Source organism: Cupressus sempervirens, chromosome 7, assembly GCF_028749045.1.
Source record: "Cupressus sempervirens isolate cs-2001-9-10 chromosome 7, ASM2874904v1, whole genome shotgun sequence".
Classification (NCBI taxonomy): domain Eukaryota; kingdom Viridiplantae; phylum Streptophyta; class Pinopsida; order Cupressales; family Cupressaceae; genus Cupressus; species Cupressus sempervirens.
The window spans coordinates 261,946,909-261,974,899 of record NC_143124.1 but is presented as its reverse complement, the minus strand read 5'-3'; the positions used below and the strand labels follow the sequence as shown (position 1 = coordinate 261,974,899).

The 27,991-nt window shown below is 32.1% G+C and overlaps 1 pseudogene; it reads right to left on the bottom strand.

Moving 5' to 3' along the window:
• Positions 1–844: 844 nt before the first annotated feature.
• LOC149546450 (peroxidase 16-like) lies at positions 845–18,452 on the bottom strand (annotated as a pseudogene).
• Between the last annotated feature and the right edge of the window lie 9,539 nt (positions 18,453–27,991).

Sequence of the window (27,991 nt, the reverse complement as noted above, 5' to 3'; positions counted from 1 at the left end):
CTTCAGCCATTACTACTTAAGTAGCTTAGGGCTTTTGTGTTTCTAGAAATGTCTATATGTTAATTGAATTCTTGTTTTCCATGCAAGGCCCATCTAATACTATGGAGGAGTGATTTCAATATCCTCCCAAACTTTATCTTTTGATTAAATATTCACATCTTTTTAATTTAATATATATTTTAATATTTTCCATAGAATAAAAATAAAAATTTGAAGGAAAACTCTTAAATTCTACAATTCTTAATTTGACAAGTTAATTGAACCCTTTAAATAAATAAATATAGAAAATAATGTTTTTGTACCTTCAAGGGAGGTTATTAAGACTTAAAAAAATTCTTTAACTTCCAATTTATTATTATTATACTATATAATTGAATTATTATATTATATAACTGAATAATAACAGTTCTTAATTCTTAGAATTAAGATACATTTTAAAAATATATCAACAAATAATATCAAAAGTTGTAATCTTTAGTAATATAATACTTTTGATATCAAATATTGAAATGAGAGATATGGAGCTCTCATTTATCTAATGAACTGTTTAATTATTTAGATTTTAGATTTTATAAAACGTTAAAATCTCTCTGAAACTGAACTTACTACGTAAACAGTAATAGAAATCAAAGTAGTGATGTGATTCAAGGTAAGTACATACGTCCATCTATATTTTTGCTACAAATTTCCATTCTTATACATTATTGATGTATTATGACTCAATCGATTAAAATGAAAGGGGAAGCAACATAAGCCTGCCCTAATTCCAATTGGCTTATTCTCCATCGTGGATCGTTTAGCATTCCTTCAAAAGGATTTGTATTGACATGTTTTATTGCCAAAATTAACACCATTGATGACTTACAAAGCCTAAATTGAAGACACCACCACTTTTCAAACTAAAGCTGCTGCAGTCTTTCCTAATTTCTCCTTGACTACCCACCTTGAAACCAATACGACCTACATTTGCGATCAATTCTATGAAGCCTTCATGAATTCTCGTGGCATTCCTTGTATAAATTTTGACGTTGTTTCTTGAGCGCCTCTCTGTGAATAACACCTCATCAGAAGCGATAAGGCCCATACCGTTCATCAGATTTTGGTAGTAGACATTGTCAAACAAACGAGGTGTTGTAGGGTCCATGTTGACAGCAATGGTGGCATTCACATTTTGTGGACACATGGACTGTAGCTGGCTCGCATAAGTAGCATTCAGAGTTGGGTCAATTGGGTTGCCTGTAGATTCTGTTTGAAAATTTGTTGCAGTGAGAAACCCCCGCTGTGTGCGCTCCTGAAAAGGAGAAGAACACATGGAATTAGTAAAATCTATCGAAAACAAATTGTATTTATAGAATTTGATATATTAATTATATAGTTAAAATCTAAGATAACAAAAGCCATTTTCAAAAAGAATGAAAGTTCGAGATATTTTGAAATTGTTTCTGTTGTTGATTGGATGGGAAAATGACTAACTTTGATTCAATATCATTCTTAATCATAATATATTAGGAAAAAAAATTAAGTTTAATAAGTCTGCTTTCACTATTTAACACTTATAATCTAAAAAAGTTATGTTTAAAATATATATATATTTTTAAATTATATTTTAAGCAGATAACAACTATAAGAAATAGATAACTTTTAATTATAGAATTTTTTTTATAATGACCACCTAATTTTTTCCTTATGTATTAAAAGTATTTCTAGACAGGACAGTTAAGATTTTTTCATACATTTGTCAAGGGAACAACAATTCAAGAGCTTATTGACACCGATTTTCTCCTTCAGTAACTAGCTGTCATCCTAGATGGTAAGAAGAAATATTGATTATTACTATAATATAAGAAGCTGGTATAATTTGTTATACAAATAATGTAATCAATTTACCAGATAGAGGAATCATTTCTATTAGAGATAAGCCCTTGCTTCTGAAAAGAGAGACCAACTGATCGAGATTGAATGAAGCCTTGAGCAGGTTTCCATTGACCGATATGCCCCCATCTCTTCTCCCCAACTCCACATTATATGTTGGCCTCCAGCCTGCATGTAATACAAGGAAAAAAATGTTTTCTTAGATGATAGCAATTGTAAATAGATAGTGCATTTGTTCATTAAGAAAATAGGTTTTACTGTACCGAGGATTTGTATGATAGAAGCCATTTATTTCAATAAAAGTGAATCCATCCATGACATTAAGCATAATGTCACATAATGACAAACTGTTCATTGTTATGTTTGTGTGTGAATATATAATCGAAGGTTATGGTTCTAGTCTTCAAGCCTTCAACATCATACACTAAGGGAAAAATTAATCTTGAAAAAAGTGTTTGAGTCCATATACCTGGAGTTTTGTATCATTATTTGTGATCCTTGTTTTCCTGTTATTTTCATCCACTGTAGTGTATTGTTCCATTTGGTGTGGTTTCCTATACTTATGTGGCATCTTGCGTAGCTGGGAGCTGACTCCTAACACACATGTGAACCTAGCATTAAATGTCCGAGGTTTAATATTGTAATTTTCTTGGGTTTTGGCTTACTCTTTTAGTCTAGACCTATATTGTAATTAAATGCTTGACTAGGAGACTTGTGGTTTAACTAGCTATAAATTAAGCTTGGTTAGATGTAGGAAGGTAGCATTCTTAGAGGATAGAGACTGAAGATGTAAACTTGTACTCCAATATTGTAATTCTTATTTTGGTATAAGGCCACAACTCTGAAGGCCTCATAGTTGGACATTTTTCTATTTTGTATGTGAAGTTATATAATTACACCTGTGAATATGCTGCATTTAACCTTGTGTTTTCTTTGGTTATCTGATTTGTGTGTAGCTTTAGTGTGTAACTTTGGACAGAGAAGTATTGGTAGGTTTAAGTTAACTTTATTCCTCTCTTACTCCTTGTCAGTCACCCACCCCTTCCATCAGTGTGCCCTATTAAAATAAGGTAATTTTAGTATTTATTTATTACTGCATAAGGCATATGCACTATAATGTGCACACAGTATGTAAGTCATTGCATCTTGATTATGCACTACATGTAACAATGGAAAACTTTTAAATTTGAATTGTGTGTATGTACTCTAGCATGTACATGCTATTGTGCATATGCACTTTTAATTGCATTAGAATCCGCCAAGCCTAAGGCTTGGATTTTTCTTTGAGATCAATTTAAAAGATTGGAGGATTCAAGTAGGTTAGAGATGTGATTTCTTACAATGTTACAAAAAGACATCTTTTTTGTGTGTCCTCCATAAAATTTACACATGGTTCAGTAATGATAAAATCAAACAACATGATATTATTGATCTGTCTTTTAGCTATCCAACCATAAAGTTTATTTTAAATTTTGATTATGTGAATCCTTTAATCTCTAATTTGTTTGTTTTGAATGTATGCATACTTTGTGTTAGAAACCAATAAAATTTACCCATGGTTCAATAATGATAAAATCAAATGACATGATATTATAGATCTTTCTTTTAGCTATCCAACCATATAGTTTATTTTAAATTTTGGTTATGTGAATCCTTTAATCTCTAATTTGTTTTGAATGTATGCATACTTTGTGTTAGAAACCAATGTGCACTATTTTGGGTTTATATTTTCTCTGTTCATCAAATTTTGCAAAAAGATAGTTTTTTAGAAATTAAACTCCATTCTACACACTTTAAAAGAACAATTTAAAAAAAAAAAAAATTCATCGATTTTTATGGGGCACACAAAAATTTCATGTTTTTAGCATTTAGGAAAAAAATCTAGGATAAACTACATGGTGTTAGCTAACTTTTGATGAGAGAGATTTTTTTTTTTTCTTAAAGTTAACATTTTGGTGGGGGGGGGGGGGGGGGGAGAACAAAAGACGCTATGTTATTTTTTAATAAAAAAAATGACCACTTTTTTTTGCTATCTTTTTGAGGGCCTTAAACTCCACCATTTAATAAAATAGTACTTTGGAGACTAGATTAAAAGGAAAATGACTTTTTGTCCCATCTTGACATTTTGAGTTGATCTATTGTGAATTTCTTATCAAAGTTTAAGATTTTCTTATGAAAAAAAACATCTTAAACCCATTTTTGGTCCCCCTCTTTCTACACTTACCCCATGCTAATAAATTTATACCAAGAAGCCATTCCTTTATATGCCATAGTTGAGAAAGAATATTTCATCAACTTCCTTGAGATGAATATAGAGTTACGAGCTATCATATCCAATAATACTACAAATTTAGAAAGATCTATGATCATCATAACTTAGGAATTTTATGTTTGTGGAGATGAATTCATCACCTCCACTCCATCTGTTACTAGGTTACACAATACTCTTGAAGTATCAAGCCCATAAAATGTCATGTCTCCTTCTCAAAATATATGAGGCATGTTATATTACTAAAATATATAAATAGCATACTTATCCTATTCACAATTAATTTTTTTATAGTCCAATTAAGGGTTTTACCACCCTTTAGGATATTAATGATGTTTAATTAAAAAATTTCTATCCAAATGTCCTAAAGGCATTGGAAAAATCCAATTTTAAGATCAATGTTGGTTTCCTATGCCTTGATGTAGTTTGTCTAAGTTCCTAGAAGGAAGGCCACTATAGAGACAAACCTATGATTATGAGCACAAGCCGACCCCCCACAACTAACAGATCTAGTAACATTATTGTTATGCATTTATAACAACAATGTATTTTTATAATTTGTGATGTTGAAACATAACAAGTTGAAGACCATTCCTTTGGTACTTATATTAGTAAAAGATAATGAAAGATACTTTTAACTTCATGAATCAATATTTTACATCAAAAGATTAAAAAATGTATCAAAACAATATTTGTGTGTCTGAAATAGACTAGATTATCCTTGTCAAGTTATTCACAATAAAGTTACAATGTGATATTCTCATTCTGTAGGGCATGAAATTCTCTACATATATAATTTAAAATGTTACCTATTATTAACTGAATTTGTAGTTGAATGAACAAGACAATTATTCTATTCTCAATATGTAACATTCCATAGCTAATCATATCTCTTGTGTACTTATATCCTTGATCAAGTAATATGGATTTACAAAAATACAACATAGAACATTTGAAGGAGAATATGTAAAAGTATTGAATATATTGACCATAAAACAATCATCAACCATCTTAGAGATATAATTTTCTTCTTATAATTGATTTGTAGAGGCATTGAAATATAATAGAACCTACAAAACAAAACATTGAACTAGAATATAAAGTATCTAATAGAAAACCAAAAATTTATAGAAATAATTATTATAAGAAAATTAGGCAACTAAAAGATAAATATATACATGTCAGGGTGAAATCTGAAAGCCTAAAAGTACACAGCTCTTGAATCCTAAGAATCACCTATAGAATAAATATTATGTATTCCTTCCACCTATCATAAGTTTGTTATAATATACCAACCATGGGGGATCACTTAGTGAAACAAAATTATAACAAGTGTATTTGCGACATACTAAAGAATCCCCCTATTTTTAAATTTTTTTTTCCCCAAGATCTTTTTTGTCACCTCCTTCCAATACCCTCCTAATTAACCCTCACCTCCACCTTCCACCCTGATCTCAAAAACCCCCTCATTCCCCCATTTAGTCAATATATTCCCTTATTCTCCCCCATTTTAATCCCTCAATATGAGCCTACATGGTATTGTATTACCTCTCCATTCAAGACCCATTACCACTAAGTTCGGTCCTCCATTTTGACTCTAATATATCTATTCATATACTCCGTGTGGTATGTGATAATTTGCACCACAAGTTAATTAAAAAGAATAAATCTCTTACTTATAATATTTAATGCTTCATGTATTTTCTTATGTTTCACAAAATGAGGTTTGGAAAATTATCCTTAGCCATTTCATTTTCTCTAGATTCTCTTTACACTTCCCAACTTGAAAGTGGATTGGGTTTCAAAATATTTTGTTCATGTGAGAACCAATACAGAGCCAATGATATTTTGCTTCTAAATTTTTTTGTTGCACCTGAGAAGAAACCAAATAGTGGATTCACTTGGACAAGATGGATTTTGAGATGGGCTAAATCTCAATCGACATAATCCATAGTGGTCTCCTTTAATCCAAGTTCAAGGCCTTCCTTTGAGAAGAAACCAAACAATGGATTCACTTGGAAAAGATGGATTTTGAGATGGGATACATTTCAAATGACATAATTCAATCTCCTTTAATCCAAGTTCAAGGCCTTCCTTTGGTCCATCTCGTAGGAATCTATGCTCTAAACTCTTCATAAGAAAGAAATTCAAACCCCACAAGACTTGTTCTCCAGGCATAAAATGCCTATATGTACTTAGGAAAATTGATAAGTCTAATCTCACTCGACTTCAAGATTGGCAAACTTTTGACTTCATTATTTTAGATTTTCTAGTGGTTACTGCACAAGATTAACATTTCTAGCATCAAGCTCTAGTGGAAAGACTTGCGATGGTACCCTCAAATGGCATTTTCTAGAATTCAACTTTGGTAAGGATATCGATGATTTTATCTTCATTTTTTGATGGTCCAGGTTCTCAACCAATGGTAGCACTTATTGTCCTCAAATTCATCTTAGACAGTATTATTTTCTATGATGTGGTCTTTTATCATAGAACATGAAATAATTCATAATACCTTTAACATCTAGGTATACAATATGCCCACTACCCTTTTATGTTCATCTAGAATTCCTTTCCTATATTTTTTTTGGTTGTAGAAGGGTGCAAGTTGCAACACTATTAGGTAAGGATTCACAATTTATTTAGCCCATTTCAACTAGTTTTTTTCTCTTGGCACATGGTTCTTTTGGCTGATATCTATAGATTCACATCCTCTTTTCTATAACTTTGGGATACTTTCAAGATGAAAATCTTATTCTCTATATGAAAGAACATGAATGCAAATAGATTTACACATGCTTGTATTGATATATTATTATTTTTGCTAAAGCTTGCATATGTAATAATGTCATGTCACAAATCCAAGTACATGATGACAAGGTAGCACTTGAGGTATCCCAGTCACAAGAGCTTTTGCAACATTAGGGTAATGTCCCTTGTATGATTGCTAGGATTTCACTAGATCTTTCTATAATTGGTGGCCATTGACCATCCTATGATTGTCATCCTAGTCACAACGCCTCTTCTAGGTGTTCACACACAATGCATTTGTAGGTTCCCCGACATTACTTAAATGACTATTGAGATTCCACCCATAGACCATCTAGTTTAACATGTCATAGTGGCTTCACATTCGTATGGCTTGCTGTTAGTGGTGCTTCTTTTGTTCCTCAAAGTTGACCTAGTTCAAGAAAATATTCCAGTTGGCCATCATCCTCTAAGTGGTTTGGCTATTTCTTGCACAAGGAGGAGAAGGAGACAAAAATAGAAAATGCATATGGGTGGACTCTTCTAGACCTTGAACTAAATCCAACAAAGGGTTGGGGGAAGAAAGGACAATTCAAACCCTTATTCTTTACCCATTACTATTTATGAGCTTAGGGGTTTTGTATCTCTAGGCAATGCCAATATATTTATTGAATTTTTGTTCTCTAGGCAAGCCCCATCTGATACAATGGGCGAGTGATTTTCATATCCTCCCAAACTTTATTTCTTGATTTAAATGTACTTATGTTGAATTTAAAATATGATTAGATATTTTCTAAGAATAAAAAATATGAAAAATTAATTGAACCCATTGTTTTTAACAATACGTATAGAATCTTGTGTCTTAGAGAGGTTACATTGATTTCTTAAAAATGTCAACTTTCAAAAAAACATTATTATACTATGTAACTATATAATTATAGTTTTAATTCAAATATATTAACAAATAATATGAAAAGATTTTATAACAGAATATAATGACATATTCATAACTTTCATTTTCCTAATGAAATATTTAACTGTTTTGATTTTAGAATATATTATTATTATTTTTATTTTTACAAAACGTTAAAATCCCAAACTGAACCTACTACATAAACAGTAATGGAAATCTAAGTAGTAAGATGATTCATGGTAAATACATACATCCATCTTTATTTTTGTCACAAAAATTTCCATGCTTATACATTATTGATATATCATGACTCAACCAATTAAATGAAAGGGGAAGCAACACAAGCGTGCCCCGATTCCAATTGGCTTATTCTACATCATGTCTAGCATTCCTTCCAGAGGAAATGTATTGACATTTTTAATTCCCAAAATCAACACTAATGATGACTTGCAAAGCCTAAATGGAAGAAACCACCACTTCTTTAACTTTTATATGTCTAGAGAAATCCAGTCATCAACATTATTAATTGAAGCTGCTGCAGTCCTTCCTGATTTCTCCTTGACTACCCACCTTTACACCAATCCGACCCAGATTTGTGATTGCTCCTATGAAGGCTTCATTAAATCTGGAGGCATTCCTTGCATACATTTTGAACTTGCTTCTTGAGCGTCTACCTATGAATAAAACCTCATCAGAAGTGAAAAGGCCCATACCATTCATCAGATTTTGGTAGTAGACATTGTCAAACAAATGAGGTGTTGTAGGGCCCATGTTGCTAGCAATGGTGGGATCCACATTTTGTGGACACATGGCCTGTTGCTGGTTCGCATAAGTAGCATTCAGAGTTGGGTTAATTGGGTTAATGTAAATTCTGTTTGAAAAATGCTTGCACTGAGAAACCCCCACCGTGTGCGCCCTAAAAACGAAAAGAAAACATGGAATTAGTTAAACATATCTAAAACAAATAGTATTTATAGAGTTTGATATATTAATTATATAGTTAAAATATAATCTTGTTTCTTAATATGGATGTAAACTATTTTTTCTTTAAGATTTTTTTCTTTGGAAAAAATAAATTTAATATAGTTTGTACAATTTTTATTTATATCATTTGAAGTTTTGTAAAAATCATGGATTCTAGCTATCCTTTTAGAAAATAGAAACATAGTTTTATTAAACAAGAAAAACTTTAAAGAATAAAAAAAAAAAGACAAATTATAACATCGATAAAATTAAGTAGGGAAAAAAGAGCTTTGCTATGAAAAATGGCGAAAAAGACAAATATGCAGAAAAACTTCAAATCTTTCGCTCCATTCTACCACGTGTATCAGAATCAGAAGAAGGAATGTGGTCCAATAACCACCAGTAACAAATTCAAAGCTCTCTCTAATTAGAATGAAAATGGATAGTGCAAAGCCACAATAGGTCACAGATAGTTTCGAAAACCTAATCCATTAGCATGCAAAATGAAATGCGACAATTATTGAGAGCCAAAACAATAGACGCGAGGAAGGATGGTAGATTGCACGGAATATGAAAAAATGAAATCAAAGAAGGTTACAACAGGAAAAAGATGGCATAGCATCACGAATCCAAATCCAAAAAGAGTTTTTCAGGAAAACAAAGTATGCTACCCTGAAAAATCAAAACCCTAGCCCAAGGAAGCAATTCTAGACTAGGTATGCAAATCAGCCTAAAGAAATCTTGAAGACCTCTAGGCCCTACGCTGATAAGATTTCGGAAGCCATCTGAAGCACATAACTTAGAAATAAGTAGCTGCAAAAACATCCCGTGGAAGGAAACATTCACCACAGCAAAGGAGGCTTACATTCCATCACACAGGAAGAAATTTCAAGTAGCAATTAATCAAAGAGAGGCAATAAACCCTAATCTAGGGTTAGCAAATAGGAACAAAAGCAACGACAAAATTATCATCAGCAATTCACATAGTGGGAAGATGGATGGAATGCACAGAGAAGGGCATCTACATGTATTGGAATGGACCATCACAATGTAGAAACAAGCTGGTACATATAATACCCAAGAAGTGGGGCAACAAGGTAAGTAACATAATCTCCTATGCAGACAAACATTGGTTTATTCAGTGTCAGAATTCAAAGATTAAAGCTGAAATCTTAAGTTTCGATTATTATTTCTATAAGGGACATCACATTAATTTTACAGAATGGAAACCTAATTTCAACAAAAATTACATTAAAAATATAAGCTTATATATACCATCGGAACTATTAGAAGAATATATCATTAAGAGAATAGGCGAATCTTTGGGATCTTTCATAGGATTCAAATATAGAAAAATTAAAACCAATAAAATCAGGGTTATGGTAAAATCATATCTAAGCAATATAGTAAGTAGGAAAATTATAACCAGCAGATCAATTTATAATTTATCATTCAAAGAATATTCAGGAGAAATAGATAAGATTAAAGATCCAAACTTAACTAAAATGCATATCAAGAACAACCTTAAAGATAGCATAAAAGAAAGGGAAAGTGCAGGCATGGGAAAAGAAAGGAATAAAAAAGAAGTAGCAATAACAAAGAGGAAGTCAAAGAGCAGCAGAAAAGGTTAAAAGCCCTAATAAAAGAAATCCAGAGAAAAAAGAAGAACACTTACAAGAGAATCAAGAAATAGAAGGAATGGAAGAAAAAGATTGGATGACAAATATAAACTACTAGCACTCACTAGATAAATTTAAAAGATGCAAGGAATGTCAAATAGAAAGAGAGATAATAGAAGAAATGGAATTAAATATTAAAAAAGTAAACAAGCTATTTCATGAGATCCTTCTACTATAGAATGATCTAATTGATCAAAGCATATTGGCAGAAGATGTTTACAAAGAACACAAGGGGAAAAAAATACAAATATAAGAAACGGAGGAAACATCAAAAACTAGAAGTAGCCAGATTGAAGTAAGAGGAAAGAACTATCATAAGTCTTAGTGGGAAAATTAGAAATTGAATAGTTGGAATAGAGAAAAAATAAAGGAGAAGATCCTGCAAAAGGCAGTACTCAAGGAAAAGACAATCAATTAAGGACATTAGAACAAGGAGTAACCATCCCTCTGACAGATTCAGCCCAATAGAGCAACATCACTATTAGAAAGAAAGCAAAAAAGAGGAGTTACAAATTCTGGCAAACACTTAGCAATGGCAAGGACATGTTTGCCCCAATCAGAGAAGTAATATAATTAACATCAGGAATAAGGATAACAACTCCAGAGAAAACCATATGGAATGACTTAGGACATAGCCCTAACAAAGGTACAAGAAGCAATGAGCTAAAATTAACAGGAAAAGACCAAATCTCAGAATCAATAGATTATCAGATTAATAAGATGATTATCAAAGAAATACTAAAGACTTCAAGGAAGAAGAAGACTCAGAGATAGCGGAAAGAGTGCAAAAAGAATAGAATTCAGAAAAGATAGGCATTTCAGTAAATCAGGAAGGAATGAAGACACCAAATTGTGGGAAAACAAAGCAGAAACGAGGAGGGAAATCACTAAAAGAACTTAGGGAAGTAACAAGATGGGTAAATGATCAAATTAAGATTTTGGATATTCTACAAGGTGGAAAGAGGAAGAGCCTTCCCAAGGATCAATGAGAATCACCACCTGGAACGCTAGGGGCCTAAATGCTGCTAGCAAGAAATGCTTATTAAAGCGTAATCTAACCTTATTTGATTCAGATATTACACTAATTCAAGAGACAAGATTAAACAAGGAAGAAGGAACAAAGTTAAGTCAGAAACTAGGAAAGTGGAAATTAGAATTTAAATAGTCACAGGGAGCCTCAGGTGGACTAGGAATCATATGGAATTCTCGGCATGTTAATATAGAAGAAATAACTTCCCACACTAACTCGATGGGAAGTAGAGTTGTTAGCACAAAATCAAACATACAGTTGATTGTAATAAATGTTTATGGGCCTACACAATCATCAGAGAAATTAGCTGTATGGAAGGAAATCAACACATTTATCAATGCAAAACCAAATGAGGCCATTATCATAGGAGGAGACTTCAATGTTGTTTTAAAAAAAGAGGAAAAGTATGGAGGAAACAACATAGTTACTAGAGCCATGGAAGACTTCAAAAACTAGATCCAGAAGGATTCCCTCATTGACATAATCACCAAAAACATCTTATATATATGGAATAATAGAAAGAAAGGCTTTTGTTATATCGCAAAACATTTGGATAGATTTCTTCTAAAAGGTGAGTCTAGCATATTGGATAAAGTAGTCAATGCTGAAATACTACCAATGGCAGGTTTAGATCACTTCCCAGTAAAATTGGAAATCAAAGAGTAGATTAAACCTAGCAGAAATCCCTTCAAATGTGGAAAGATGTGGTTTATGGACAAATCTTTCATGGATCAAATAAAAGGATGGTGGCAGGAAGAATAGTTTCAAGGCTCAAAAATGTTTTGCTTAGTCTCAAAATTAAAAAGCATTAAAGATTTTTTTTTCAAATGTAACAAAATGCAATTAAAAAATATCTTCGAACAAAAACTAGACATAGAAGAAAAAATAAGTAAATTAAACAAAGAAATAATATCTAGGGGGATGAATAATGAATCATATCAACTAGAGAAAGAGTACCTTTTAAAACAAGAAGAAATATTAGCAAAAGAAGAGATATTCTGGAAGCAAAAATCTAGAGAATAGTGGCTGTTATAAGGATATTGTAAGACAAAATTCTTTCACAACAACACAATCCACAATAAAAATCGTAATAACATAGCAAAAATTAAGAATCTGCACGATGAGCAAACTAAAAATCTAGAAGAAATAGCAGAAATCTTTATTGACTAATTTAAAGATACCCTTAATTATTATGACTCTTCTAATAGAGTAGATCAAGAGGAAATGTTAAAATCTATTCCCAAGTTGATCACAGATGAAAATAATATATTTCTCAATAAACCCTTCACTCTTCAAGAAGTCAAAACCATGCTCTTCAATATCAATCCAAATAAATGCCCAGGTCCAGATGGGTTTCAAGTATTCTTCTTACAACAATGTTGGGATATACTAGGAGAAGATCTATGGAAAGCTCTAGAAGCATCTAGGAATGGAGAATCCCTCTTAACATAAATCAATCATACTTTTCTCCCCTTTATTCCCCAAAAAAATGTATGTAAAGAACCAAGGGACTTTAGACCAATCACTCTTTGTGATACCATTTATAAAGTATTCTCAAAAGTTTTAGCCAATCATCTCAAAAACTTCCTCCCTAAACTTAATACAAAAGAACATACTAGTTTTGTCTTTGGTAGATCCATCTTAGATGGGATTTCTATCATACAAGAAACTATCCACTTTGCAATTAAAAAAAATGAAGTATGTATACTATTAAAATTAGACATTCAAAAAGCTTATGATAAAGTAGACTGGAGATTCCTTTGTAAAACTCTTGAAGCTTTTGGCTTCTCTAAAAAGTGGATAAACATCATCTATCAATGTATATCTATGCCAAAAATATCCCTTCTTATTAACGACACTTTGGAAGGATTCTTTAACATCTCCAGGGGGATTTGATAAGGAGACCCGATATCCCCATTTCTGTTTATCATCATGGAAGAATCATTTGGGAGAGAATTTAAATCTGTGCAAGCAAAAAAAAAAATTAAAGGAGTTAAAGTAACAAATGATGTAGAAAATACGACCCATCAACAATTTGCTAACGAAACAATTCTAGTTGGAATCAGTACTCTGAATGAGGCAGAACACATGCAACATATTTTAGAGACATACACTAGAGCCTCCGGCCATAGAATCAATGTTGAGAAATTAGAAATCTTCTTCCTAAATACACTTGAGGAAAGAGAAGACCATATATGCAAAAAATTAGGATTCAAAAAGAGCTCTTTACCTTTTAAATATCTAGGAATGTTCCTAGACAAAAGGTGGCAAATCCAACCTAGGATGGGAGCATAAGGGAAAATAGACAAGCAAACAAAGTCTTGGAAAGGAAGATGGTTGACCAAAGCTGGGAGAATGACAAAAATTAAAGTAGTATTACCATCAATTCCCACCTATTAGCTCTCTTATATACAACTTCCTAGAAACATAAACCTAAAAATTGAAAAGAAACTGTGAGACTTCTTTTGGAATGGATTAGAGGATTAAAAAAAGGTAGCTCTTATCTACTGGGGTAATACTTGCAAACCCAAAGAAGTTAAGGGTCTAGGAATCAAAAATCCTGAATGGAAAAATGAAGCATTAGGAGCTAAACAATTATGGAGACTATGCCAAGAACAAGACAGGAAATGGGCCAGAATCCTCTTTAAAAAATATCTTAACCCGTCAGATAACACTTCTTTATTTAGAATTAGAGAACCCCCTAAAGGTTCTACAAGATGCAACTTCATTATGAATTGTCGACATCTAATATCCAAATACCTCACTTGGGATATAGGGAAAGGCAATGAAGCTCTATTCTGGGAGGACTCATAGAATGGACATCAACCCTTAACTTTATCATATGTTACCCTAGAAGCTATTACCTACCTCAAGACTATATGGAGGTCAAAAGTGAAAGACTATATATAAGAACATTACTTTGAATCATGAAAGATGTGGAAATGAAAAACCCTCTTTAATAGTGGACTCAACCGGGCGGATCAAGAGAGACTCAAAATCATCCTTATAAATTGCCCAATTTCAATAAAAAATAGGAAGGACAAATTAATATGGGCAACCTCTAATGATAGAACATATAAAGTCAAAGAAGGGTATAGATTGATCACAAATTCCCAAAGATGGGAGGCTAGTACTCTCCCAATAAATCTATGTTGGGATCCAGTAGGACTCCCCAAAGAAGGTATATTTCTTTGGGCAACCATGCAAATGAAAATACTAACAACAGATAGAATTAAAAAAATGGGTCTTTAGGGACCATCAAGATGTATCCTATGCAAAGAAAGTGAAGAAATTGTAGAACACCTCCTATATCTTTGTAAATACACTCAGGAGTGCTAGAGGTGGCTCCAATACAAGCTTAATTGGACTACCCCTCTCACAGGTAAATGGCTAGATCATCTAATGGGATGACCTAAAGACTCTTCTAATAAATTATATGGGAAATTTTGGACAATAGCACCAGCAATCCTATCCTAGGAAATCTAGAAAGAAAAAAAATACATATTTTTCAAAATCAAGATCTTAATTTGCAAGCTCTTCTCACAAAAATTGAAATAGCTATTATGAAAGTTATGAATAGTGATCTCAGGAAGAGACCAAGAGAAGAAGGATCATTTACAGATTGGGATGTAGAGATTAAAAAAATTATGGCCTATCGTAATTAATCCTTCTTTCTACTACAAAAAGAAAAACAATCTAGCTAGGAAATGTTGTAAATGGGAACCACCACCGTTAGGATGGAAGAAATTGAATTTTGATGGGGCCTCTAGAGGCAATCTAAGTTAGGCAAGTATAGGATGTATTGTTAGGGATGAATCAGGAAACTGGTTAGCGAAGAGATCTAAACCACTGGAAATAATGACCAATAATGTAGCAGAACTAGAAGCAGTAGAAGAAGGTATAAAAAATTGTAATAGCCTTAGCATTAAAAAGATTATTATTGAAGGGGATTCTCAGATCATATTAAATGCTCTTAGGAAAGGGGGAACATCTAACTAGATATTAAATTCCAGATTAGAAACAACCTTCAAATTATTAGAAAAATTTGAAGAAGTAAGATTCTTGCATACCTACAGAGAAGGTAACATGGAAGCTGATAGCTTAGCTAATAAGGGCACTGATGGAGAAAGTTTATTAATGTTTAACCAAAGTATAATAAGATAATCTTGAATTTAGATTGTTTTATTTCCCTCCCAACTTCTTACATACCTAGTTTTTTAATTATAATTAAATCAAGCTCGTACTAGATTATGATGCATATCTTTCATTCGTGTATGAAAATCTACCTAATTATGAATTTGAGTGACATTTTTGAACCCATTAGGGTGTCCTTACCATCATTTCAAGTTCTAGATTTTTCCACCTAAAATCTATAACTAGAAGATCTGGCTCAGAAGTGTTAATTCTCACTATAGCTAGTTAATTTGTGATTTCATTTCTCCATGGATACAAATATCTTTCTATATCATGCTTTCGAAAATCACACTATGGCCTTCTATGGTCCTATTAAGCAAGAAAGATGGAATAGGATCTTCTAGCTGATAGATGACATGAGTCGAATTGCAGTAAGTAGAGCGTTGGGTGAAGGGGTTTTCAACTATGAGTATTCATGGAGAACGAATAGTGATATTATAGGGCAATGGGTAGGTTGCCTTGCTAGGGTAGGGGTTCAGAAATGGGACATTGTTAGGTTGAGCTACAACCTTTTTGACCCCTATTTGTTGCTAAGGCTTGAGATAGTTGTAGCAAATATTGATGATAGGCTACGTATCCCCCTTCTTGAAGCATATATGGAATATGAATTGGATAGTCCAGAGCTAGCTAGAAGCCCAAGGCACCTGTGTCTGGTAGTCAGTGACAACGTTCAATTCTTCAGAGAGTGGCTGAGGATGGAAGCAAGCATTCACTTCCTACTAAGATGGAGCAGAATTATTCAAGATCTTGGTAGAGACTAGCTCCTAAATTATTTGTGGGCCTTTGATGCATACATCCACCAAGATGTAGACCTCTTTGATTTGGAAAATGTGGAATTTTGCCTCCCAAATTATGATAAGTCAAGCCGAGGCAGGACGACCTACAAGTTTCCTCCAGGTTCAAAGGCCACAAACCTGCACGAGGCATTGGAGATTATTATGTTATTTAAAAAACATAATTGACATCTATAGTTGCAATTCTGGGTCATTTTGGTAATATTATATTGACCCAATTAAATATAGGGCATAGTACCTACATATAGGTTTAGTTTCTATACTTCATGCCGGCTGGCATTTGGTTTTAATTTCTTAATATACAAGTTTGTAGTAAGGCTGCATTTTATAAGCAGTCCTCTTGTTTGCCTGATGCTATCCTATATACAATTTTGATATGTAAATATCATTTTCAAAATAGATAAAGATAGTTATTTAAGTCATCTCTCTCAACTCCATGAGCTAGTTTACGGCCTCTGTGATTTTGGCATGCAGATTTCTTTCAGTCTTTTAGTTTGGTTTTCCTTTCGTGTGCATGCATGTCACCTTTCCAGATTGACTTTTGCCTCGTATTGCAATTGACACTTTCACTTCTTAAATCCGTAATGACTTATGCAGAGTGGTGTGCCTTTATAACCATGGATCATTCGTTTTATCCCCTTTCTTTTGAAAATCTGGTAATAATTTACTCTTTAAATATCAAGAACTTATGATAAGCACTATCACATTATTGTAATTTTATAACCTGATTTAACTAACATTTAATGCCACTTGTTGTTTATTATGTGATGACTTTCACTTCTTAAATCCGTAACGACATATGCAGAGTGGTGTGCCTTTATAACCATGGATCATTTGTTTTATCCCCTTTCTTTCGAAAATCTGGTAATAATTTACTCTTTAAATATCAAGAACTTATGATAAGCACTATCACATTATTGTAATTTTATAACCTGATTTAACTAACATTTAATGCCACTTGTTGTTTATTATGTGATGTCTTATATAAATCAAGACCTTATTTATGTAGCGTCTGGAGCTCAAATGGTTTAAAAGATCAATTTTAAGCATATTATGATGTAATCCTTATGATATAATGTTAGACTCTTATAAACTAGGTATGCCCCTTTTATTGATGTATAATATAGAACTTCGGTCCTGGGCTCGACTGGAGGTTTTCTTACTTCGTTTTTCCAACCAATGCCCATTAGAACAGAGAAACTCTTGTATCCCTTTAATTTTATTAATATAATATAATAGAAGGCTACCGATCAAAAAAATTAAGTAGGGAAGAATTAAGTCAATTTTGACTATTTAACAGGTTTAGTTTAGAAACAGTCCAAGATTTTACTTTTATATGTTTTTGAAGATTACTTAGCAGTTGTATAACATCTCTGGTAGCAATGGCGAGGATATCATCACAAGACACCATGTTAGGACACGCCTTGTCTACAGCCTGCTTTGCTTTGTTTACAGTATCAAATCCATCCCCAGCAAGGAACATGTAGTCTTTCCCCGCAGTATTATTCGCAGTAGATTGAATCAGCACAGAGCCATCACATCCCTGTCACAAAACAAAGTAATAACAAATTGCTTTGCATTACTGAATTCATGAGATTCGTATTCTGGCACAAGAAGATAATACTAGTGGTCACATTAATTCAATATTATTTAATAAAAGCAATAATTCCCAATCCCCTAATTCAAGTAAACTGTGTTACAAGAACTGAAATCTGGACATTGTGGGACACATATTTGGAGAAATGTAAATCATCTCTTGCTTACCTCTACGTTCGTCTACAAAGCAGTCACGAAAGAAAAGTCTCAGCATGGGAGGAACAGTGAAAAATGTCTGGTTAAATTTCTGACTAACAATATTTTGTATGATGGCCGCAACAGTGGGACATGAATTGGCATAAAAAATTGTACTAAGCAGGTTTGATTGAGCGAAACCTTTGAAAATGCACACTCCCAACAATACCAACAAGGTCAGACTCCTCTTTCCACACATGGTTAACAGTAAATTCTAACCGATTACTACAAATAAGCTTTATAGGCCCATTAATTGAGATATCAAACTTCATTCCTCATAATTAATAAATTAAAAATAAATATAAATGACATTAAGTAGCACGAATCGATATCTTTTCTATCTCGATCGAAAGAGGAGTCAACTTTGTAAAAAAATAGATGACCATGCTAAACGGTCAGTTCTAATTTATCTATATGCGTCGTTTACCCAGAAAGAATGTCTATCTACATCGTATATCATGCATGGATGGTCATTGAGAAAATAACCTTTTATTAAGATACTAATACTATGTGTTAAAAAACTATGAAGAATCCTGGCAGTGCCCTTATTTGGTATAAACAAATAAAATTTAAAAAATGAATTTGATAAATTAATAATCATAAAGTATTTGTAAATTCAATCTTTCTTTTCAATTATGTGCTAATAATGAGTCACCCAATGAAGCTTATAGTGTCTACTAACTGTGAACGACAGCAACGATGACATCTCATACTAAAAGTCTATTTCCACTTTTAATTTAATCATTTGTAAGTTGATACCATTTAATATTTGTCCATTTTGTATGAAGTGACTAATCATTTGTTTATTGAGGATAAGGTATGAGGACGGTGCAACAAATACATAAATATATAGAAACGTTTGAATTTAGTTTTGCTTTATATAGTATTTATTCACCATACTTCAAAATCTTTTAGAATCATTAGATTTTTTTATCAGAGAGAAATGGTTATGTGGCACGCATTTGAGAAAAGTCAAACTCTAGTTATGTTGGGAGGTTTGAGTACTCATTGATTATTGGAAGAGAACATTCCTTATTCTTTAGGTTAGGTAAAAAATAAGGTGTAGCTTTATGTTTTATGTAGATTAATTATCAGGATATGTTTCTTTATTTTTTATTTATATATATTTTGATCTTTCAACAGTAAATATAATAGATAGAAGTACTTAATATGTGAGGATGAATATATATTTTTGATGAAGATTTTTTAATTATGAATTTATTTACATTAAAAATGTTAGTTTTCTATTTGTAATATGTTTCTAAACATATATAGATTTTTTTTTTTAAAGATCAAGTATATAGATTTATATCAATTTTACATTCAATTTTATAAAATGTGTACATCTGCTTTATTTTTTCCATATGCCCTTTCTTATCTTTTTCCTTTTTCCTTTTTATGATTTGTAAAATACTTAGATAAACATTTTCTAATAAGTCAAGATCTTTAGAAAGGTTCCAAAATGATGTATGCAAATTGTTACTATTTTAATGCACTAAAAAAAAAAAGTATTTATTACTCATCTAATACTCTACCTCTAGTGAGGACTTATAAAGTACGTGCAAATTAATGTTTTAAATTTTTCACATTATTATCATCACATTTCACAAATATGCACTTAATTAGTGTTAATTTATTTATTTAGTTTGATGAAGAGGAAAACATATAATATTTTGTTTGTTGTAAAGCTTATCTATATGAATTATATCTAACAAAGGTTATATATATATATATATATATAAAATCAAATAATTGTTATATTTTTATTGTATTAACATGTAATACATATTAACTAGTTCCAAATCACATATGCAATATTCACCTTTATAGCTATTATTTTTTATCATAATACATTTATTCATTATTTACATCACACATAGTCTACGTCATTTTTTAGTTTTCTTTTATTATTATTGTATTTCTATTTCCCTACACACACACACACACACACACACACACACACACACACACATGTTGATGCAGGAGCATCCAATGGTGTAAGGGCAATCCTGTATCACCCAAAACTATGGTTAGTGTTAGTTTCTATTTAAAGTGTTTTCATTTTTGGATACTCATTTGGGTCAAATAAAGATTCCAACTCTCATAGTTCCACTATTGGTTTTTTGAGTTAGAGATTTTAAGCACCTTGAATACATGCCAATGCAAAAAATAGGTTATTTTGTAATTGATTCATAATTATAATGAGTTAGCGGGTGTAAGTTGGAGGGATGATTATACTTGTAATTTAAAGAACTCCAGAAAAATAATTAGGTCAAAAGGCTTTACGGTTTGAAAGTTATTGTAGTTTTAAGTTTTCTGGAGGCCTCCTAAGAACACTTCAAAGTCAGATTTGAGGCACTAAACGACCTCGTAGAGGCTCTAAAAATGGGGGATGAGCAAAGTTGGTCCATAGGGGTATAACACTCTTGGAGAGACTTTTAGAAATGTAAACATTTGTCAATTGGAGTCCTAGATCAAAAGTTCTGCCTCTTGAAAGTTGGACTACCATTTTTGGATTCTTTTAATTCTACACCAACTTCTAATGTGTTTTCTAGAACCTTCTATTTTGGCAGTTGATGCCAAATGACATATTCTAAAATGTATTCCTAACCCTAAACCTAATTTGGGTTACTTAAGGACATTTCTGGCATTGTAAAGGCAATTTTTGGTGGAGTTTGGGAGAAGGTATTGGAGGAAGGTTTTTCTCTAGGTTCAAACAACATTGTAAGCCCATAGGGCATATCTTTGGTCTATTTTCATTGTACTGAATGTAATAGTAGATCACTTTTGATAATTTAATATTTTTCTTTTCTTATTGTGTTCATTTTGTCTTGGGTTGTGTCTTCATCAAGTGGTTTCAGAGCAAGTTTTCCTAAGTATGTAGACAGAGCACCAACTATGAGGTAGTTTGCCCTAGGATTGTGTGGTTGTGGGTTTTGATACAAGAAGATGCCCCCAATAAGGGAGCGTGGTGGAAGGGCCAAAGTTGTTAGGTTAGATTCCTCCAGAGACAAGTCCAAGCATTGTAGGAGGAGATCCATAGAGGGATGAATGTTGCCATAGGTGATGAAAGTGAGGAAGAAAATGAATAAGAATGAAATATTGGGTAGGAAGGGGAAGGAGATGGAGAAGTCCTAAATTAGGTGGAGGAGAGGCTTTTTATGGCCATTGCCAAGTTTGAAAAAAGACCTAAAATTGACGTCGGCATGTTTTCGAGAAATCTAAACCTAGATGAATTTATCGATTGGATCAATGAGCTAGAAGAATATTTTGAGTATGAGGATATTAGGGACCTTGATAGGGTTAAGTTTGTGAAAGCCAAAATGAAATGCCATACCAAAATTTGGTGGCAAGAGATTCAATTGGAAATAAATAGAAGAGGAAAGGAGAAAATCACAATATGAGATCGCATAGTGGACGAATTAAAGAAGCAGTTAATTCCTATTGATTACAAGCTTGATTTGTTTAAAAAGATGCAAGGGTTAAAGCAAGCTAGAAAATCTATCTAAGAATACATAGAGGAATTTTATCGAGTCCGTATTAGGGCAAGGCATGCATAAATAATCAAGGTGAAGGTTGCCCATTACCTTAGTGGGTTAAGACCTAGCATTTAGGAGGAGTTAAGTTTGGTTAAAATGACTAGCATTGAAGAGGCATACTAGTTTGCCTTGCGAGTTAAAGAGAAATTAAAAAAAAAATTTCTAGAAGGCAAAGAGGGTGTAGTCAAGGAGGAAGAGGCAGTGTCAAGTCATTTGGAAGATGAAATGAAAACCAAAAGAAAAATGAAGATGTGGGTACTAGCTGAAACCAAAGGAATTAGGGTTTTAACTGCTCTCATAATTAGAACTTTGGAGATTTGAGAGGAAGAGGTAGAGGACATGGACAAGGTTTAGGAAGAGGAGGCTTTTGTGGAGCCTGTTTTCAATTTTTAATGAGAAAATAGGTTATTTTGTAATTGATCCATAATTATAATGAGTTAGAGGGTGTAATTTGGAGGGATGATTATACTTGTAATTTAAAGAGCTATAGAAAAAGAATCAAGTCAAAATGCTTTATTGTTTGAAAGTTATTGTAGTTTTAAGTTTCCTAGAGACCTCCTAAAAACACTTCAAAGTTAGATTTGAGGCACTAAAAGAATGCATATGGGACCAAAAAATGAGAGACAAGCAAAGCTAGTCCATAGGGCTATAGAGTGCTTGGAGAGATTTTTGAAAATGTAAACAGTTCATCAATCAGAGTCTCAGATCAAAAGTCATGCCTCCCAGAAGTTAGACTACCATTTCTAGATTCTTCTAATTTTACATCGAGACTTCTGACATGTTTTCTAGAACCTTCTATTTTGGTGGTGGATGTCAAATGGCATCTTATAAAATATATTCCTAACTCTAAGTATAATTTGGGTTACTTAAGGACATTTTTGGCATTGTAAAGGTAGTTTTTGGTGCAGTTTGGGAGAAGGTACTGGAGGAAGGTTTTTCTCCAAGATCAAACAACATTGTAAGCCCATAGGGCATGTCTTTGGTCTACTTTCATTGCACTAAATGTAATATCAAATCACTTCTAATAATAATATTTTCCTTTTCTTGTTGTATTCATTCAGTCTTGGGTTGTGTCTTCATCATATGTATATATGTACACACACACACACACACACACACACACACACACACACACACACACACACACACACACACACACACACACACACACATATAATTCATAAATTATTTGTAGGTACTACACCCAACCCTTTAACAAAAATTATGAGATTTGGGCTACTTAAAATAACATTTTAATGTTGATAACCTTGAGTACCTTGTTAGGTTTTAGCATTAACCTCTATTACCCATCTTAATTGTGTTTTCAATTTAATGAGAATATAATGAATCAATACTTACCCTTTTATCATTGATGAATATGTTGGATTTTTTTACAAATTCTCAAAAAAGGCATTTTAGGATTTTAAAATATGTCAAAGTTATGCTACATTTATAAAATTTCAAATACAAAAAAATTTCTCATGCTAATCCCTTCTTGTAAATAAAATGGATTGTTGTAAAAGGTGGACTTGTCCATTTATTTTGATCAATATTGTGGTATACTTAATAATACTTTCGGAATATTAATTATATTTGACATCTATTTTGCATTGATCAAAATAGCTGTTAAGCATGCCTAATATTTTTTTATGTTTAGACAAAGCATTAGAGAGACCCAACCCAACCATTAAAATAACATCAAGTCTTTAGATGAGATAAAACAAGAATAATTCACCAAAATTTAATTTAAATAACTGACTGACTAGACATGAATAGACTAAGAACTTGAAACATCAACTAAAAAGAAGTTTCAAGACTAGAACACCAACCAAAAACTTGTAGCAAGATCACAAAGACTGAATTTGTAATAATATCTACTTTGTAGGAGGATCACATTCCAATATTCATTGAGATCCATCATATTTTCAATCAAGGAGGCATATTTAAGGGGTCAAGTAGAATAAACATCACAAGAGACTACCTTTCCCTTGGGCCTTATTTGTAAACTATCATCTCTCATCATGTGATTTACCTCTCTTTCCTCCATCTCAACCTGGATGGAATTGATAGAATGTCTAGTATTCTCCACCATATCCTTATTTTAGTTGTTCAACTCATAGAAATAGCTAGTTCGTTAATAGAAGTTCCCTTTTACTTTTGTGTTGATATTTAGAAAAGAAAACTTTTTTACAATGTCAAATTGTGTGAATATGCTATTACATTCCTCTCATTATTAGACTTTAAGAGATTAATTTTTTCATTTCCCTTTTGATAAATGTGACTCAAAAAACAACATAAGGATTTCTTTAAGTGTACCAAGGGGTTGAGACAAGGTTATCCAATTTATCTAGTCCTCTTCACTTTATTGGTGGAATCACTAGGTCATCTTTGGAGACCAGTGGTAGCTTCTACCATGATTAAGGGTTTGAAACCTTCCTCTATGGATTTGATCTTCCCTCATGAGAATTTATTTGATGATAAAATTTTAATGGGAGAAGCTTTGATCAAGGGAGATAAAGTGTGTACAGATTATTTGGAGACTGACATATCTACTTTAGGTCAACTAATTAATTAGGAAAATATCTCTCTCTTCATTATCAACTGAAAGAATTGGTAAAATTGCCAGGATTCTCGAATGTCAGATTGGGAACTTGTCAACTTCCTACCTAGGTTTGCCTCTAAGATTAAAACCCACTAATTCATTTTGGTCTTTCTTGGTTGAAATATTTTAGACAAAATTGGTAGGATGGAAATGATCACTTTTGAGTCAAAATAGTAAAGTTCAATTGATTAAGTCTACACTCCAAATTTTTCTAGTGTATGCCCACAACTTGTTCAAAATATCGAGTAATTTTTAAGAAGCTATAGAAAGAATCCAAAAAAAAAAATCCCTTTGGACTAGTATGGAAGATAAGAAAAGACTAGTACTCATTGCTTGGGATTCAATCTATAGGACAAAAAATGTGGGGGCTTGGGATTAAGATACATAAAAACTATGAACTCTACCTTACTGGTAAAGAAAATCTAGCGAATTTATGGAGACAGAAAAGACTAGAACTATATTATGCATAGTAAGTACCTAAAGGATTTCCCCTTTTTGTATAACTTTCTTAAGTCTAAATAAAGTATATCTAGTTTTTTGTTTTCAAAGGGAATCCATCAAGCTAAGGAAACTACTAAATTAAAAGCCAGGTGGAAAGTTGGAAATGGTCTTACTACACATTTATGGAATGATTGTTGGCTTTTGGATAAACCTCTATCCATAGTTTCTCTCTCCAAACTAGTTATAGAGAGATGCCAAAAGTTTAATGGATTCAAGATTTGGAATTGTTGGAGAGATTGTCATTGAGTGAAATTTGGGGAAGAAATACCATAATCGCTAGATCTTCAACTTCATCTCAATGTTGTGCTCATTAGGGATTAGTGTGAGGACTCTTTCATATGGGATGACAACTCTTCTAGTTCTTTCTCTATCTCATTGGCAACTTAAACTCTTCTCTATAGTGATGCTCCTATTACTATTTGGGCTCTAGTTTGGAATAAAAACCTTATCCCCAAAACCAATATTTTCTAGTGGTCAACGTTGCAGGATAAGATTCTCACCTTGGACAACTTCAACAAAGGAGGTATATTTCTACCTAATAGGTATTTTATATTTACATCTTAGGCCAAATATATGATCTCTTTCCCATTTACATAGAATACGTGGATGGAGGTTTTTAAAAAGAGGAACCTTTGCTGGATAATGCCAAAAAATATTATGAATATTTGGCTAATGTGGAAATATTTATAAACAATAACATTGAAAAAGGCCTTTAGATGTTGGATTTTCCTCATGTTATCTAGAATCTTTGGAAGGAAAGGAAGAATAAGGTGTTTAGGGACTTGACTCAAACCTATTATCGTATTGTAGAGAATATTAAATGTATTAGGGTATCATTAAAAACTATACCTTTATGTTTAAAGATAATGTGGAGTTTTTAGCGTGTGCTAATTCAAATAGAAAGAAGATTAAAGCAGTGGACACAAGAAAATGTGAAAATTTGAGATGGGATGTCGTCTTATAAGCTAGATAAAACTAAATTATGATGGAGCAATAAAAAGGAAATCCTAGTTCGACTAGCTATGGAGCCATTTCAAGGGATGATCAAGAAAATATGATAAAAGCCTCAATAGTTCCCCTTGGTATCCAAACTAATAATTTGGTATAAACAATGGGTCTCCTACAAGGATTGAAGATAGAAAGTTGTCTATATAGGCGAATGGTAATTGTGATGGATGTAGGAAGGAGAAGTAAGTATCAGAAAAAATTAAAGAAGGGGAGTTGGTTCCTTACATGTAGAGAATAAAAGACACAAAGCTGAGGGTGATGAATATGTTTTTAAAAGGATGTAATAATGGCAAGTTAAAATTGGGTAGAAGGAAGTTATAACTTAGAGTGAATGTAATGGTAGAAATAATGGACCATCTTAGAGCTAAAGGTAAGCTCTTCTTTTGTGACATTAAATACTTTGAGAAGGTTGTTAGGACATTTTTGAAGAAAGAGGACATGATTTTGGTTAAGGAAAAGGGCAAGATCTACTCAGTGTCATTAATTAAATTTCTTTGGAGGTTGGTTTTGATTGTTGTTATAGAGTATGTGTTGCTAGACGACAAGTATCATAGGACACATACATATCAAATTGGGTTCCTTTTTATTTATTTTAGGTACACAAAAAGTGTATGTTAAATTCTCTTCTCCCTTATTTTCTCTCTAACTCATAGTATCAAATCCCTAAGGTCTAAACCTTATAAACCTAGTTTACATGAGGGCCTTATGGGGATGAAGAAAAGCTATGTTAAGAAGTCTTTCCCTAACTCTATGTTGAGGAATTTTTAATTTTTTTTGGTAAGTCTAAAGTTTTAAGGAATAGATTGGGAAAAGGAAAAAGGATCTTAGTGGAATTATAAATGGCTTCCCTTGGTTCTTTAAAATGAAGGTACAAGTTAACTATGCAGAACTTGTTATAGAGATGGAAGGGGAAAGTGAGTCTGATAAAGAAAAAAAAGTTTATGAGGGCCATAGAAAAGTGACATTAAAAATAGAGAGCTCATATGAGAGTGAATATTTTGAGTCTTTTGAAAGACAATATAGGGGGGCTCAAAGCATAAACCCGTGGCACCATTTTGTAAAGGAAAAGGCTAACAAAAGTATAACTATTCACCTTCAATGACATAAAACTGGTATTATTATTTTGAATTTGAAAATGAAGTAAACTAATGAAATGTGTAGAAATGGATGAAGTTTAGGATTATAATTTTTAATAATTATTTGAATTAAGAATTGATATATTTCCTTAATTTTATAGATAATTTTCGAGTTGCTGAAAATGTTGAAAATTAGAGGTTTAGTTCCCAATACAAAACTATTGAAAATAAACTTGTTTGCATTTGAACTGTTATAGATAACATATATAGCTAGAATAATTTAAAAAAATGATTTTAGAAATATATTTTCTCTTTTATAATGATTCAAATTTCAACTCATATGAAATCGATAGTTTTCATCAGACCACATTTTTCAAAACAAATATATTCGAACCAAAAGAAAAAATATACGTTCTAGAAGAGGACTCTTTCCTCTAGAACGTCATACAAATTTTAAATTTTTGTGATATGATTTAATATTTTTTTCTTTCTCAAAATTAACATCTTTTCGAGTGTTAAAATACATGTCTGTAGAATTTTTTAATTACAATATACTATATCTAATTAAAACACTATAAACTCTATATGAGAATATTCTTGACTTTGAGCTCTATAAAATGGTGTCTTAATGTTACTAAAAAAATATCATAAAAAATTGTAAGAGATATTGAAACACCAATTTTATGAAATAATTTCATTTCTTTAGTATTGGATACAAACTAGTATAAAACATGCATTTAATAGACATTTACAACTGAAAAAGTGTGAGACCATATATAACTTAGCTAAAATGAATTTATCTATAGATCATATGTTTGAACAAAATTAACTTTTGGATAGAAATACTCAAATTTAGTGATTCTAATAAGTCAACCTAAAAGGTGACACAACTTTGTACTTTTACCCAGGGTTGGTAATGACCTTGTTTCCCATCACTCTCCATGCTAAGTTCATAAATAGTCTATTTCTCTTGTTGATAATAAAGATAAAATTACTTAGAAAACCCAAGAGG